Here is a 15,667-nt window from a genome sequence, read left to right as displayed (position 1 = left end):
GTACTTTGTCTCCCTCTAGTGGTGGGTGGGCCACACTAGAGGATGATGACCCTGCAACAGACTGCTAGTAGGGTTGGATCTTAGAGCTCAGGGAGTAGCAGCTTGTGCATTTAGATCCAGAGATTCTAGCTTCAGTCCCTGCTGCTGACAACCTGCACAGGGCTGCATCATGTCATTAGCAGCTCTGAATAGGCTGCTGCTACCTGCAGCTTCTATTACTCCTCTGTATGGTAGAATCAGACAAGCCACAGCCTGGCCCTCTCTTTACATGAGATTTGATGGATGCTTAACCCTTTGCAACCTGTGGTCCTGTGTAATCACCTCCACTCCCACATTCATTTGGCTGGCAGTCTGGGAAAATAATTAACAGCAAAGGAACAGACTTTTGTCTGCCATTAGTGGAAATGTAAGTAAGTGTTTTCCTTGTTTGGGAATATCTCACATTCTATTAATGCCAAAACTTGGTGTTATATACTCTAAAGACAACTTTTTCACTGGTTTAGTGTTTAAAGTAAAGTGACACTGGAGAAGGAGGGTGTTTTTTTTTCTTTTTTTTTTTTGCATTGATGAAAGGGGACATAACTAGGTATCTAGCCATGAAGGGTCAAATGTTTGACACTGAAAACAGGTTGCTCGTCCAAAATTCTTTTTTGATTGGTGATGAAAAGCAAAGCGCCACAGCTAATGATTACGGGAAAGAATGTCAGAACTTTTTATTAAACCATATTGCTAACGCTGATGCTTGCAAAGCTATTGATTCCCTAATTCTCTGAAATCAACAGACAGTGGATGTGTAGAAGAGTGAAGAGGACATAGAGAGGCAGATTTTCTTCACCAGACTCCATTTTTGCAGGGGGCAATTTTTCACTTGCATTTTTGCACCAGTCATAAATTGTGGGTACAAATATTTACGTAGGTTGATAGGTGTTCTCCTAAAATCAGAGGCAATCCATTGTTCTAGCTGCTCTTTCAAAATGCCATTATAAAAGAGGTTTCAGAGTAGCAGCCGTGTTAGTCTGTATCCGCAAAAAGAAAAGGAGGACTTGTGGCACCTTAGAGACTAACAAATTAGCTCTTAAGTGCCCTTTGATTGTTAATCAACATAACAAACTACCAAAAGCGAAAGCATTTTACCATTCCCCCACCATTCTGTCCAAACTAGGGCTTTTACAGTTAGGTTAATAAACCAGATCTGGTTTGTACCAAGGGGGGAAGTGAGACTGCTTTGCTAACTGACTCCTCTCTCATGGGATATCCATCTACCTGTTTGTGCTTGTAAATCAGGTACTTCGAAGTTTGACTATTAATTTTTGTGCCCACAATTAACTACAGGTGCAAAATTCAACCCACAACAATTGAAGCTGGATTTAGATCCTCCTGCAAAGCTTTCCAAGGCAATGAATGTAGACAGTGCATTTGAACAGGTACAATGGATATGTCTGTGCTGCAATTGGGAGGTGTGATTGCAGCGCACATGGGCATAACTGAGGTAGTGGTAATTAGCGATGAAGCTGTGGCAGCATGAGCTAGCCACTCAAGTATGTATCCAGGGTCCCAGGCAGGCTTGGACTTGAGTGGCTAGCCACTGTGACTTCTCTGCTATTTTTAATGAGCTAGCTAATGACTACACATTCTCAAATCTCACTTCTCGAGTGCCATGTAGACATACCCAATGTCTCCCTTCACAGAGTGCTGGAATTTTAGGGTGATGATTTTTGGGGGAGGGGGAGGGGGGGAGGGGTGTATGCACAGAGTATGCCAGAGCTGTGTATCCCTTCCAGCCTGTTGTGACAGGTAGCTACACAGCTCAGCAGACTAGCTGCAACTCACACAAAAGCGTTCCCATTTGCCAAATGAGTCAGCCCTGAGCACATTCACGTGTCCCCACTTTAATACATGCAGAGAGCGTCCTCCAGGTGAGACAAACCTAATTCTACCAGCTCTGTCAGGAGGCAAGTCAGCAGGCAGGCCACAAGAATTCTTTGTTTGAGTCTCAGCTGTTGCATGAGCCAGGCCACTGCAAAAGGGGACTCCATGCATGGGGAAAGTCAACCACCAGTTGGCAGACACATTGCCTGTCATCTCTTTGTCATCCTCTGGCAAACCACAGGCCCCAGAGGTCACATCTGGTCAGTTGGACAAAGGTCAGTGCTTGAGCTTATTGGGCACTGCAAAACATTTTAACAACAGAAATCTGCTCTTTGATATTTTGCAAAGAAGGGCTCAGCACGTTGGATAAGGTGCCCTTTGTAAATAATTTGCCCCAGCCGCTTACAAAGATTCTTCTTTAGCTCAACTAGTGGGACCTGTGCTTTAAGGCCCTAAATCAGAAAGGCACTTAAGCATGCATTTAAGTCCATACTGATGCAAGAAAGAGCTTAAGAATGTCCTTGACTTCAGTTTTCAGAGTAGCAGCCATGTTAGTCTGTATTTGCAAAAAAAAAAGGAGGACTTGTGGCACCTTAGAGACTAACAAATTTATTTGAGCATAAGCTTTCATGAGCTACAGCTCACTTCATCGGATGCATTCAGTGGAAGGTTCCTTCCCCACTCTGAACTCTAGGGTACAGATGTGGGGACCTGCATGAAAACCTCCTATGCTTACTTTTACCAGCTTAGGTTAAAACTTCCCCAAGGTACAAACTATTTTACCTTTGGCCCTTGGACTTTCGCTGCCACCACCAAACGTCTAACACCGGTTACTGGGAACAAGTCCATTTGGAAACGTCTTTCCCCCCAAAATCCTCCCAAATCTTACACCCCCTTTCCTGGGGAAGGTTTGATAAAAATCCTCACCAATTTGCATAAGTGAACACAGACCCAAACCCTTGGATCTTAAGAACAATGAAAAACCAATCAGTTTCTTAAAAGAAGAATTTTAATAGAAAAAAAAGTAAAAAGAATCACCTCTGTAAAATCAGGATGATAAATACCTTACAGGGTAATTAGATTCAAAACACAGAGAATCCCTCTAGGCAAAACCTTAAGTTACAAAAAGACACAAAAACAGGAATATCCATTCCATTTAGCACAGCTTATTCTCTCAGCCATTTAAAGAAATCAGAATCTAACGCATATCTCGCTAGATTACTTACTAAGTTCTAAGACTCCATTCCTGTTCTGTCCACTGAATGCATCCGATGAAGTGAGCTGTAGCTCACGAAAGCTTATGCTCAAATAAATTTGTTAGTCTCTAAGGTGCCACAAGTATTCTTTTTCTTGACTTCAGTGACACTTTTGCCTGTGCTTTAAGTTAAGCAGGTTCTTAAGTCCTTTCCTGAATAGAAATGCTTTCCCGACTCAAGAACTTGGAATCCAAGATCCAAGCATCAAGCCATACAGTGTACTGATAATGTCACCACTGGGACATGCGCAGTCTGACCTCGTGGTCAGACGAGGAGTCAGGCCAGGTCAGATACCAGGAGGTCAGGGTCTGAGACAGGCCAGAGGCAAACTGAGAGTCAAGTGTCAGGCGTCAGGTTGCCAGGAGACCAGTCAGGCAGTAGGAGCAAGTATTGCAGGCGAAGCAGTCCAAAACAGGGGAACCCCATTGCATGGACAACTTCCTGTTCTTGTGCTTCATTTAAATAAGAGCTGGGAATGAGTCAGGGCCCAGTGTTCCACCAATCAGAGCCCAGGACTTGAGACCTCTGTCAGAGTTCAGCTTCTATGCTGGTCCCTGCTACCAGGTCACTGGGAGATGGGTTGGAACGTGCCACTACTCAAGAGTCTTGTAGAGCTGTGTTCAAGGCCTGTTGTCCCTGACAGATAATTAGGAAGACCTGTGTGGCCATGGACTTACTAGAGTGCGTTAGCAACTGGGTCAATTTCTTGTTGGTGCAAGCACCTTCCACGTATCCCCTGGAAGCAAAAATATCCATGAATGTGGGCTTCTGCCCTGACTGTGCTGAATGCTGGAAAGCCACGTTCTCTTTACATATAACTCTTAGAACTTCTGTGTCTGGTAGAGGGGGAAGTGGGCTTGCAACTGTTCTTTTGTGTTGGGCACAAAGGGTAGGGAGGGCTCATAGAAGCAGAACTAGATGACGTTCTCTCCTCACCTTCAAAGGGCTTCCTCTTCCCCTTCTCTTTGCATGGTGGATTTTTTAAAAAGACCACCCTTTCCCTTTTGCAGGGTGAGGGTTTTAAAAGGAACAATGCGGTGGGGTGTTTCCTTCTGACGGAGCCTTGCAAAGGTGAGTAGTTCATAGAAGGTTCCCTCTTTGTGACATACGTTCTGATTGGTTGGATTGAAGGGTAGAGCTGGTTGGATTTCTGTTCCTTGGAACATGTTGATTTTTCATCAAAAAAACAGAACGCCAAATCTTCCTGTTGAAAACTGGCTTTCGACCAAAAAGTTTTCAGTTTTGGACCACAAACTTTTCAATTAGGGGGTTTCCATTTTGTCCGAGAAAGCAAACACTTTTTGCGAAAACTTTCATTTAGTTAAAAACCCCAATATTCAATTGAAAACCAGTTTTCACAGAAAAGTTTTCTCCAGTCCCAGCTTAGGCTGTAGGGAGAGTGTAGGTTTGCTTGGGCTGTCATGGGCTTCCCATTAGAATTTTTCATTGGCTCATGTGCTTAAATGGCACAGCCAATAATCAGCAGGCTCCATGAAATTCATTACATTAATTTCATTAAAATAACCCTGAAAGTCTCAATTGCCTCCTAGTTTAGAGAGAACATTGTGGCAATTGAAACAGAATGAAATGTCAGGCCAGGAATGTTAGAATCCCTGATCGTCATCCCTGTGTGTGTGTGTGTGCTTCGAATTCGTAGGAGTGAGTCTGGTGCCCATGAAATCGAGGGTCTATTAGCACTAATTAGATCCAAGAACAGTGCAGGTATCTACTGGCTAAGCTTCCTCCCCTATAGTGATTTGAAGACAGGCCCTGTGCTGGGTGCTGTATCTACAAAGAAAAAGAGACTGTCTCTACCCTGAAGAGTTTGCATTATAAAGAGACAAGACAGATGAAGTTGCAGGAGAAAGGGAGTATTAGTATCCCCATTTTACAGACAGGGGAACTGAGGCTAAGTCTACACTTAAAACATTGCAGCTGCATTGCTGTAGTACTTCAGTATAGACATTCACTACGGTGATGGGAGGGGTTCTCCTGTCACTGTAGTTAATCCACCTCCCTGAGAGGTGGTAGCCAGGTCGATGGAAGAATTCTTCCGTCAGTATAGTGCTGTCTACACTGGGGATTAGGTCAGGACAGCTGTGTCACTCAGGGGGGTGGATTTTTCACACTCCTGAGAGATATAGCTAAGCCAGTGTAAGTTTTCAATGTAGACCAGCCTCGAGAAATTAAAGAGATTTACTCAAATTCAGACAACAAACCTGTGAAAGAGCCAGAGATTGACCCAATATGACAGTCCAGTGCAGCTAACCCCAAGAGCATATTTCTCTTAATGCTCAGGACCTGAATCAGAGGTTGAACCCAGGTATCCAGAGAGATACACAGAGGGATTTGTGTGTCTGTCTCATGGTTCTTTTTCTCATGCTTAAGATCAATGAACTTAATTTACGATGCAGGCACTCAGCGCTCCCTTAAAGAAATGCAAAACTAGATTTAAACTAAACATCAGCCATGACTCATGACCTGCTTGGGGGCACATCACTTTGCTGTATCATTCCAGAACGCAGCATTGGAAGTAAATTGCACACAGAGATGAAGGGAAACACTCCGAGTGAGTCAGTTGTTCAGACGGAGGACATCACCAACACGAGAACCCGGAAGTGACCCTCGCAAAGGACGTCCCTACCAAATCCCTAGTCACGGTCCAAAAATAAAGCCTCCGGTTGATTTTTAATCCCAGGACTAGAGAGTGGCCAGAAGCCAGGCATGTATTTCTAGAACTCAGAGATGCTGAGCTCAATGGCAGGTTTTAGCTCTCGTCAGCAGCTTGGTCTGTGTGTGGTTTTCCCTTTGCCGTTAGCTCCAGGCACATTGGAAGTTTTATTCCTCCTGCAAGGCACAGTGGGAAGGGCTGACAAGATGGGTTCAACGATTGAGTAATGCTGATCATTAATCAAGAGCCTTCTGCGGATTTTTTTCCCCCATAAATGTTCCTAGGAGGGTGTTGAGCAGCCTCAGCGTGAGTCAGCGGCAGCTGCGGGCGCGCAGTGCTCTGAAGTGGGTGCCCGGCACATTTCAGGATCCACCGCTTCGGGCCCCAGATGAGTAGCTGCATTTTCAGCCCGGATCAGGTCATTCAAGATTACTGGCAGCCGTGGTGTTACAGTCCCAGCATTGCCCTAGCAGCAGTACACCTGGGCAGCGAGGCCCCTAATGGGAATTCGGTGCCTAAATACCTTTGCGGCTCTGGGCCTGAGGCGATGTATGTCTACACTACACGCTAGGAAGGTGAGTCCCCTGCTCGGGTACACATACTTCCACTCACTCGATGAACAGCGGTGTAGCCACAGTCACCCAGGTAGCAGCGGCATGGCTTAGCTGTGCGGAGTACAAACCCTCCCGAAACCGGTGGGTCCAGACCCAGCACTGTGCTACCACGGCTGCATGGGCAGTGGGCACCAGAGGCTGGAAGTGGCCGTGCCTCCCCAAACAGCCAGGCATGGCCCCGCCCATGCTCCGCCCCCAGGCCCTCTGCTTCTGCTCTACGGCTACGGCCTGGCACGCCGCCCATCCTCCCGGTGCACCGAGGGGCCTAGCGCCAGCGGTCATGGTGGCGGGGCTCTGGCGGGGGGGAGGAAGGGGCGGGGCCTTGGGCAGAAGGGGCGGGGCTGTGGGCTAGCCTCCCCCAAGCCGGCGGTTCAGGCGCCGCCCATTCACAACTGTCCTGCTATTTATACTTGTGCTAGCTCGATCAGAGCCAGCGTGAGGTACGTGAACACAAGCCGGGGAATTACACCCCTGGCTTACAGTGTAGACGTAGGCTGAGAGACAGCCCATGCCCCAGCAAGCCAGCAGTCTGAATAGAAGGAAGGCAAGCAGACTCACTCAGGGTCAGGCATCACATCAGTGGTAGAGGCAGAATTAGAACCCAGGTCACCTGAGTCGCCATGCTGGTGTCCTAACCTCTAGACCACACTACCTCATGGAAGGATGAATGTGTAAGCAGAGCAATCATGCATTTGAAAGCTAATGCTTATGCTGGTAGTGTATTGACTTTTTTTTCCCCAGTAGGCAAAGAATAACCATGTACTTGACTTTATTTTAAAGATCAAGGAAAACAACAAGAAAAGAAAGAAGAGATTTAAAGTCTTGGTGAGAGAGAGAGAGAGAACACAATCTGGGCCATCCCGGTCCCTGGCTCCATCCCACCCTACAGTGTTCAGGTGACAATCCATTTTGTGTTGCAAAGTCATAATAATAACAAGAGCTGGTGAGAAAAGAGTGACTACTGCAAAAAAAGAAAATCTAACATCACAAATCTGAAAATTTCTAACCAGATTCAAGAAGAAGAAAAAGCAGCAGCTGTTTCTTAGGGCTTCTCATTGATAGGTTTTAAAACACATTTTAGTCTTGTGTCATTTTCCTGCAATATTACTGCGCATTCCAAAACATTTTTTCAGACTTCATCAAACAAAACAATTGCAATGAACTCCCTGAATGGCATTTCTCACAGATCTCTCTGGCCTGGTATATTCATAAAACTTCCTGCAGTACTGTCTTTTGCTTCACAAACAAGTCATCAGGCCTGAGTCTTCTCTCAGTTACACTGGTTTTACACCACAGAAGCTGAAGAAATTCCTGCTGATTTAGGACCTCATTCAGCAAAGTATCTAATTATGTACGTATTTTCAATATGTGCTCGTGTGCTTTGCAGAAGGGGCACCAGTGTTGTATGACCTTGAGCAAGTCACTTAATGTCGGTTTCCCTTCCTACCGTTTGTCCATTTACACTGCATACTTGCTGGGGCTTGGACTGTCTCTCAAGTTACACCTATGCTACAAGCTAGTACTGGTTTCATGGGGGGTTGTACTCGACACAGCTAAGCCATGCCTCCGCTCCTGCTTCCTTGGGTACACTGCCAGCTCGATGAGTGGAGAATCAGGCTCTTTCTGTCATTCAGTTTTCTAGTAAACATTTCTGCAGCATAATATTAATTAGGGACTCTCCATCCTGATACAGTATCACACTTAACCTGCTAGTCCCTGTTAAATCATCTTCCCTGACATGTGAAATTCAGGCTGCCTTTGTTAGATTAAACCCTTTTTATCTGACCTGCCTTTAAGCTTCATCTACTTAGTCGTATCACTGGGAAGGTAACAGAAAATTGCCAATATGTCACCTAGTGGGTAAATCAATTCATGAAAGGAGACCTAGTGCTGTTAGATTGACTGCAGAACAGTTCTTTTCTTTTTTTTCCAAGCATATCTTCCTCAGCACACCTGGGAATTCCTCCGGAGGGCTCAGGAAAAAAAGTTTGCATTGCCTTGTTCTTAATTAGCTACATCCCTTCTCCTTTATATAATAGGTGGACGTGATTTGCTCCACAGTGTGTATTCTTAAGAGAGGTACCAAAAAGAAAAGGTCAGATTACTGCTCCAGTGATGTGGAAAGCAGGGAAGGAGCTAGCTGCAGCATTTTCGCTAATGACAATCAGGGATGTTTTCTGCATCTGTTCGGGGAGGCCGGGTGCTCTAGTGAAAGGGTCCTCGGGCTTTGACACAGCATCGAGCACATCTTTCTGGAGAGGACAGCCAGGATGCTCAAAAGCGGGTGGGGAATTTTGGGTGCCTCAGAAGTTGATCCGCACAATCAGGCCTGGGAGAAGAGGCATCCGTGGGGCGAAAGCCAAGTCACGAGTGATTTTGGGTGCCCAACTTGAGATACTTTAAAGGGGCTTGATTTTTAGAGGTCACTTTCTGAAAATCAGGGTCCCTTTAAGGTATCTCAAGTTAAGCACCCAAAATCACTCGTGACTTGGCTTTTGTCCCACGAATGCCTCTCTTCCGTGCTCAGTTGTGTAGATCAATCTCCTTCCCAAACACAATCACACCCTAGCTCCTCTCCCATTTGTGGTCCCATTACATCCCTGGGGCAGCAAAATAGAAAGCTACATTAAGAACATATTAATGAATTTTTACCTTCTTTTAATGCAATTTGGAAGCTGAAAACAAGGAGGAGAAGCCAACGTCATGTGACTAACTGGCACTCTACAGATGGTCCACAGTCCACAAACCAGAATTTGGGAAGTCTGGGCTAGTGGATTAAGCATGAGGCTGAAGACAGGCATGCAGAAGCTCTAATTAGGGCTGGATGCAATTTTTCTGTCAGAAATTAGCTTTTCAACGAAACAATTTTTTTCCTTAAAAGAGTTTATTTTCTATGGGAAATTTTGACTTGTTGTTGAAAATCCAAACACCCCCAAATTGAAAACTTTTCAGCTGCACAATGAAATATTTCAACTGGAAAACCACAACCCCTTTCATTCATATACATATACTTGATGTGAGGGTTTTTGGGTTGTTTGGGTTTTTTTGCAAAAGTGTTCATTAATGAAAGTCAGTGGGACTCAGGTTCCTAAATCATATAGGTGCTTGTAAAACTTTTACCCCTTGTCTCATTTGATATCCGTAAAGGACACTGGGACTACATAAATAATTACAATTAGACTGAATCAAACCTTGAGAGTTCTCCTTGTTCCTTACTCAGGGGAAATTCTTACCGAAGTCATAAGCGAGTAACTGTTTCAGGAACTATTCTAGCACTTGTAGAGGTACTTGGAAGTTATAAAGCTGAACATCACAGGATGCTAAGAGCTGTTATTGTGTCACATATAACCAAGACACAGAGCCTGGGACACGACTGTTGCATGCATCTAGCTGTTCTGAAGATGATATTTTGGACACCATGGGCTTGGTTCTCCTCTAACTTACACTGCTGTAAATCAGGAGTCACTCATTAATGTCATTGAAGTTACTTCAGTGTGAGAGGAAAATCAGGCCACATGATACACATTATCTTAAAGCCTGCTATTGAACTATTGTCACAAAAGTCTCTGGAAAATATGGACTAATGTGGATTCCTGCTAATTCCATAAACAATGTATTTAATTTCCTCAGGCAAACCAGACTAACCCTTCCTTTGAGGGCAGCTTTAGTCTTGAATGGGCTGCAAGTAAATCCCTTGGGGCTCAGTTATCACTGATCACCGTTTGGTCTGCTGGATATTGCTAAGGGAAATTTACTGTGATTGTCTGTGATCAATGGCACGTACTCATACCCATTATGAGACTTAGTCAGTCCACTGACACTTGGTTCCTCGGAGAATAGGGTTGTTGCTTTCAAACCTTTTTCAGCTCTCACAGTCTTCCCCCCGCCCCCCATTTTTAAGACCCAGCTGTTCAAGATCAGAAAAGAGCTTATACAGTGAGCCACTGTAGCAAAAGGGGGATGTTGTAGTCCAAAGCAGGTTGCATTTAATTAAAGTGCCCATCTTATGGTTTTGTGGGTTTCATTCTGTCTCATGTTCTTAGCAATCAGAAGAATATTTGAAAAGAATGTGTGTGTGTGTGTGTGTGTGTGTGTGTTTTTGAGTTCAAGTACAGCTGATGACCCATGTTGGGGAAGGGGGGAGGGGGTTTCTGTATGATTGCCAGTGAATTCAAACACAAGCTAGTGGGTTTGATGCAGGAATCACTAGATGGAATTCTAGGACCAGTTCTATGCAGAAGTTTAGATTAGTTCATCATGGCCCCTTCTGGCTTTAAAATCTATTAATTACTTTTTCTTACAGAATTTGGATCGGACTTGCATCCTAGCGGTCTCTCTTTTAGCATTTTACCACCTCCAGTTCTGGCCTGGGGCAGACCAAGAAGAGCTGCAGGAAATGATGGAGAAAATAAGTAATTCAAAGGGCTTTAGTTAGTAGTTAGTTAGTTTTAGTTTTAACTGTAGAAAAACAAAGGAGAAAGACTCAGCATGAGGTCTGGTCAAAACTGTAGACTGGATTTTCATCCTAACTGGCTCGTCCATCCCTAATCTTGACTACTATGTTATGCTTCTTGTTCAATGTCCATCCCATGTGAGCCATCTCATGTAGCCCACGAGCTTTGAGGCCATTTCTTTCTGTAGCAGAACAAGTGTTGCCCTTCCCTGCTCACCAGCATATTTTCCCTCCTCATTTCCTTCCTGCAGGCCTGCCAGAGCTCACTGATTTGTGTAGAGATGCCTTCATTTTAGATTCGTTGTAAAACAGCTACTCCCTTCTTGTATGTGCTTCAATTAGATGTTTAAGGCTAGTCCCAAAAAGGGAGGTGCAATGATCCAGGTGCAAAACTGCATGCAGATACACGCTTGCAATTACGTGCACCATAACCATGACTGTACACAGTTCTTTCAGCTATAGACCTGCTACTAATCTGCACCAACATGACATTCTGTGTGCTGATGAATGTCTTGTTAGGCAGCTATCTTGCCATCTGCATGGGCATTTATTCTTTTAGCATGGCGTTGCTGTCATTTTGTGGGCATTTGCAAACCTATTTTTGCAATCGGATAACACAGTTTGACAGCCCTGTTCTTCCTTACCCCTGGACTGTGTCAGCTTGCATGATTTGGTTTCTGTCCAGTGACTTTATGAATCTTTGAGTTGATTGCTAGGACTTCTCTAGGTTACTGGGATTTCTCTCTTCATTCTTCTGTTCCATGGAAGGGTTGGGCAAACCCATTCAACTGAAATAAGAAATATAGAGAGGCTTGAGGCTTCATTTTTCAGTGCGTGCAATGGGGGATTAGACAAATAATGGAAGAAATTGTTTGTCAAATTCAAATTAAAAAAATACCAACTGACTCTATCAATAAGTGATCAAAAGATGCCAGACACTTGCAGCTGCCAGTGAAATAAAACTCAGTCCACTTGTCTTGGTGCCTAAATATTGATTTAGAACAGGTTAGAACTGGATAGATGGTTAGATAGTCAGGTTTGAAAATGTAGGCCTTAATCACTCCCTGCCTCAGTGTCTCAGTCTGTAAAATGGTGATACTGTTACTACCCTGGGCATCATTAGTCTTCTTGAGATTAGGTAAAGTTATGAGGTACAATCCAGGCTACCAGAAGGGGAGGATCCCAGCCTCCGAACCTGAGTCTGAGCAATAGCAGCAGGAGGTCCATGGTAGGAAGCAGGTCGGGGAATCAGTAAGGGGTTGGGAGAGATTGATTCCAGCATCTTCATACAGGGGCCCTGATCTGGAACCAAGTGTGGGTGGGCCTGGGTTTCCCTGTTACCCCTAGCAAAGGGGCATAGGAAAGCCTCCTTGAGGAAGAAGGGGAAAGGGCTGTAGAACCAAGGCTGGGATAGGGGCTGATGACCCGATACAGGGTCGTGGGACTTTTGGCCTGTGAGTCTCTTTAATACCCCACAAGCAGAGAGATTATGACCCACCTGGACAGAGAGCTAGAGTTGTGAGAAGAAACTGACTGTTGCAGCGCCAAACAGTCATCAGGCAGGGGAAACTGAGGCAGGGGAAACTGAGGCAGGGTCACTGCAACATAATGCTTGGCCAGGAGGGAACACATTGGCTGGTGAGTTCACTCAGTTACAGGCTATCAATCCTTTTATTTCAGGCCACCACCTGGAGTGTAGAAGACATCTTCTTAAATGGTGCCTTGTTGTATAATTAGATATGGGTGTTTTTAACCTTTCTTTAAAATATCTGTCCTGATCACTGTTAGAGACAAACTGCTGATTTGAAGGACCATTTAGTCTGTGTGTGTGGAGATTCTTATATTCCTCTGTAACTGTTTAGTCATTTCTGCCAGCTCATGACTGGAATAGAGTTGTACTACTCAACCCTCATGCACTGGAAACTTCAGAAATGACTGTGAGTAGCTGCTCTGATAATATTTAATCTGTACACACATGGTAAATTATAATGCACTTGTTGCACGGATACTGTATTTGGGGAGATGTATATGTGGGTATTGACGGTCCTGTGGTTCAAGAATAGGGCCAGGACTCAGGTTACCTAGCTTCTGTTCTAGGCTTTGGTACAGATTTTTCTGCATGACTTTGGCCATGTGACTTGAATGTGCATTTTCAATAATGGGCACTGATTTTTAGAAAGGGTATGTCTTCACTGCAGGGTAAGTCTGGGTGATCAGAGCCCAGTTAAGCTAGACCCGGTGTGAGCTGCCACTCTGCAAAGCCATATTCAAGTTATTGTATCCTCACTGGTGCAGCGCTTGCTTGTGTGTGTTGCTAGGACTTCTGGGGGCATATCCCATTATTCTTCGCGCTGCAGTTGACTGAGCCACTCTACGAGTCCTTCCCAGTGAATTGTGGGAGAACTTGTCTGTCCTTCTGGGCACATGGGGGGAAATGGTTGGAAGGCACTGGAGGACTATTGGCATTTTGGTGATTTAGCCTGAATCATCACTACAAAGTGGGCAGCTTACCAGCCTGAGTGAAAGCAGAACAGGGCTCTAACCCACCCTCCTAGCCAGCCAGGTGTAAAACACCACCATACTTGGGCTAGCGGGGTTTTGTGTGTGTATGCATGAGATGGCTGCTAACTTAGCTGACACATCGGGGACTGAACTGGGGACCTCCAGAGCTAAAAGCCTGAGTGGTTAAAACGTGAGCTAAAGAGGCAATATGGTGTAGATAGGGGTTATAATAACCCATATCTTCTGGGGATCAGCAGAGGAAGGGACTCATAACATACACTCACCAAAATCACATGTGGATGGGAGGGGGGCTAGAGACAACACCCAGGTAAGAGTTCAGGTTATCTCTACAGGGAAGACAAACCCTAAGGGGTTTGAGCTCTTTGGGACTTAACATGGGACTTCCAAAATGGAAGCACACAAAATTAGAAGACACTCTAGACAAATGTGGCCTCTGTTCCCACCTGTAAAATGGGTCTAGTAATACTCCCTGACTTTGCAAGGATGGTCTGAGGCTGCTTTTTGTGATCACCTGCAAAGTCCTTTGAGCTCTTAGGGAGGAAGGCCCCAATCTGCAAGTACAAAGGGTAATCAATCAGAAAATGAACAGGAGGAAATTCTTTAACCAAAATGCACTTTACTGGTGGACTCACTTCTTGCCTTCAGAACGTCATCTGTTGCAGAAATACATTGCCACAAAGGTAACAACTAGGCATAAAAAAAATCCTTCTATTCCCAAAGGCAAAATAGTTCTGCGGTGTGAAGATACGGCTCTCACCTGACATTGTGCCATTAGTTCAGCTGAAGAGAATTGCTCGTGGGCAAAGAGAAGACAGTGATGGATTGGGGATTTTTTTTCCACACAGGTGTTTCTGAGTAACTTTTCATAAATCTTCATAGATCAAAACGCAGGGAATACCTTAATCATGTCATGTTATTAAAAAGATTTACGGAGGGCAGTACCAAGTGGGTTAATTGGGTGGTCTTTAAAAAGCTTAAAATTGCCAATTTTTCAGTAGCTCTGAAGTGCCTGTCCGCAGTGAGGATGTTTTTTAATCTGTGTGCATTAGGAGTTATTACCCTGCAGAGAAGAAAATGTAGTTTTCTGGTTGTTGACATGTTGTCATTTTTTAAATGACTGGAAGATATTGCATGCTACATGGTACAACAAATGAAACCGATCCGCATAGTGTGTTGAGTAATGGACTGATACTAGTTAGGAGGAGACAAAGATTATCTGAACCCCATTATTGTCACAAGCAAAACCAGTAGGCAGCCGAAGGGAAAATTATAAGGTGAATATCATTGTCTCAGCATTGCCCAAAGGGGAATTCTCGTGAGCCTCACTGTGAAACTTATCTGACAGAATTCCAGAAAGTACTTATAATCATGATTTGGGTATGTTTAAGATAGTTTTGCAAAAGTTTTTTTTACAATAGACTCATGAAAGCTCTTTGCCATAGTGTCTTTATTTCTTTGATGAAAGTGTGACTCAGGGTAGTCAAATAATGATACTTAGCACTTACAGGAAGCAGGTTGTTTCATCTTCAAAACACTCTACAAACCTTATTGAATTGACCAGTCATCATAACTCCCTTGAGGTAGGTAAGTAGCTCCTGTGTGAAGTAGGTAAGTACGTATTGGTATGTCAAAAGGAGCTAGGTCAGGTGCATTCAGAATTGTTGTTGCATAAACAGTCTCTATAAAACTTTCCATGGAACAAGTTATCCCAGGTAGTAACTGGATCTGGACAGTCGTTAAGGGAACAGCGTAGGCTGAATCACTCTCATTTGTCTGGGTGGGCTGTAAAACCTGTCTTTGGGTTCCTTCATATTGCAGAGTAGCTGAATAAAAGAAGGGCCTTTGGCTAGGCTCACCTTTCAAGACCACTTGGTCCTAAGGGATCTCCAGGAGTAAAGCCCAGGGGATGGGGAAGGAAAAGGGAACAGGAAGATGTCAAAGGCAATGCCAGGAAACCAAAATTCCAATCCTGTGTAAGTCACTGATTGCACTTGCGTCTCCATGTCAGTAGAGAGCTAAGTCTAGCATGCATGTGCTTAGATCAAACCCAGGCGAAATCACTCTGAAAAGCATGTCCTGCTCAACTCTGAGTAGAAAATGTTTCCCTTGGCGCCGCAAACTATTAACGATAGGGAACACGTTCAACTTAGGCTTTGCAGCGAGGAAGAGAACATTCACTACATTCAGCTTCGATTCACAGTTCTCTCACCATCTGAGACATGAGCAAGACATAATGCAATCACAAATACCTCTTGGAACATTGTAATCACATTATTCTGCG

General features: G+C 44.5%; 1 long non-coding RNA gene across 1 annotated transcript in view; it reads left to right on the top strand.

Moving 5' to 3' along the window:
- LOC114018676 overlaps window positions 1-15,667 on the top strand; it is a 55,224-nt gene that overhangs the window by 27,385 nt on the left and 12,172 nt on the right. The window contains exons 4-5 of the long non-coding RNA XR_006292749.1: window positions 4,136-6,371; window positions 7,191-7,306. This is a non-coding gene — a long non-coding RNA (uncharacterized LOC114018676). The remainder of the gene's footprint in view (window positions 1-4,135; window positions 6,372-7,190; window positions 7,307-15,667) is intronic.

Source organism: Chelonia mydas, chromosome 1 (genome assembly GCF_015237465.2).
Source record: "Chelonia mydas isolate rCheMyd1 chromosome 1, rCheMyd1.pri.v2, whole genome shotgun sequence".
Lineage (NCBI taxonomy): Eukaryota > Metazoa > Chordata > Testudines > Cheloniidae > Chelonia > Chelonia mydas.
Note: the sequence above shows the minus strand (reverse complement) of the source record. Positions and strands in the feature narration are given on the sequence as shown.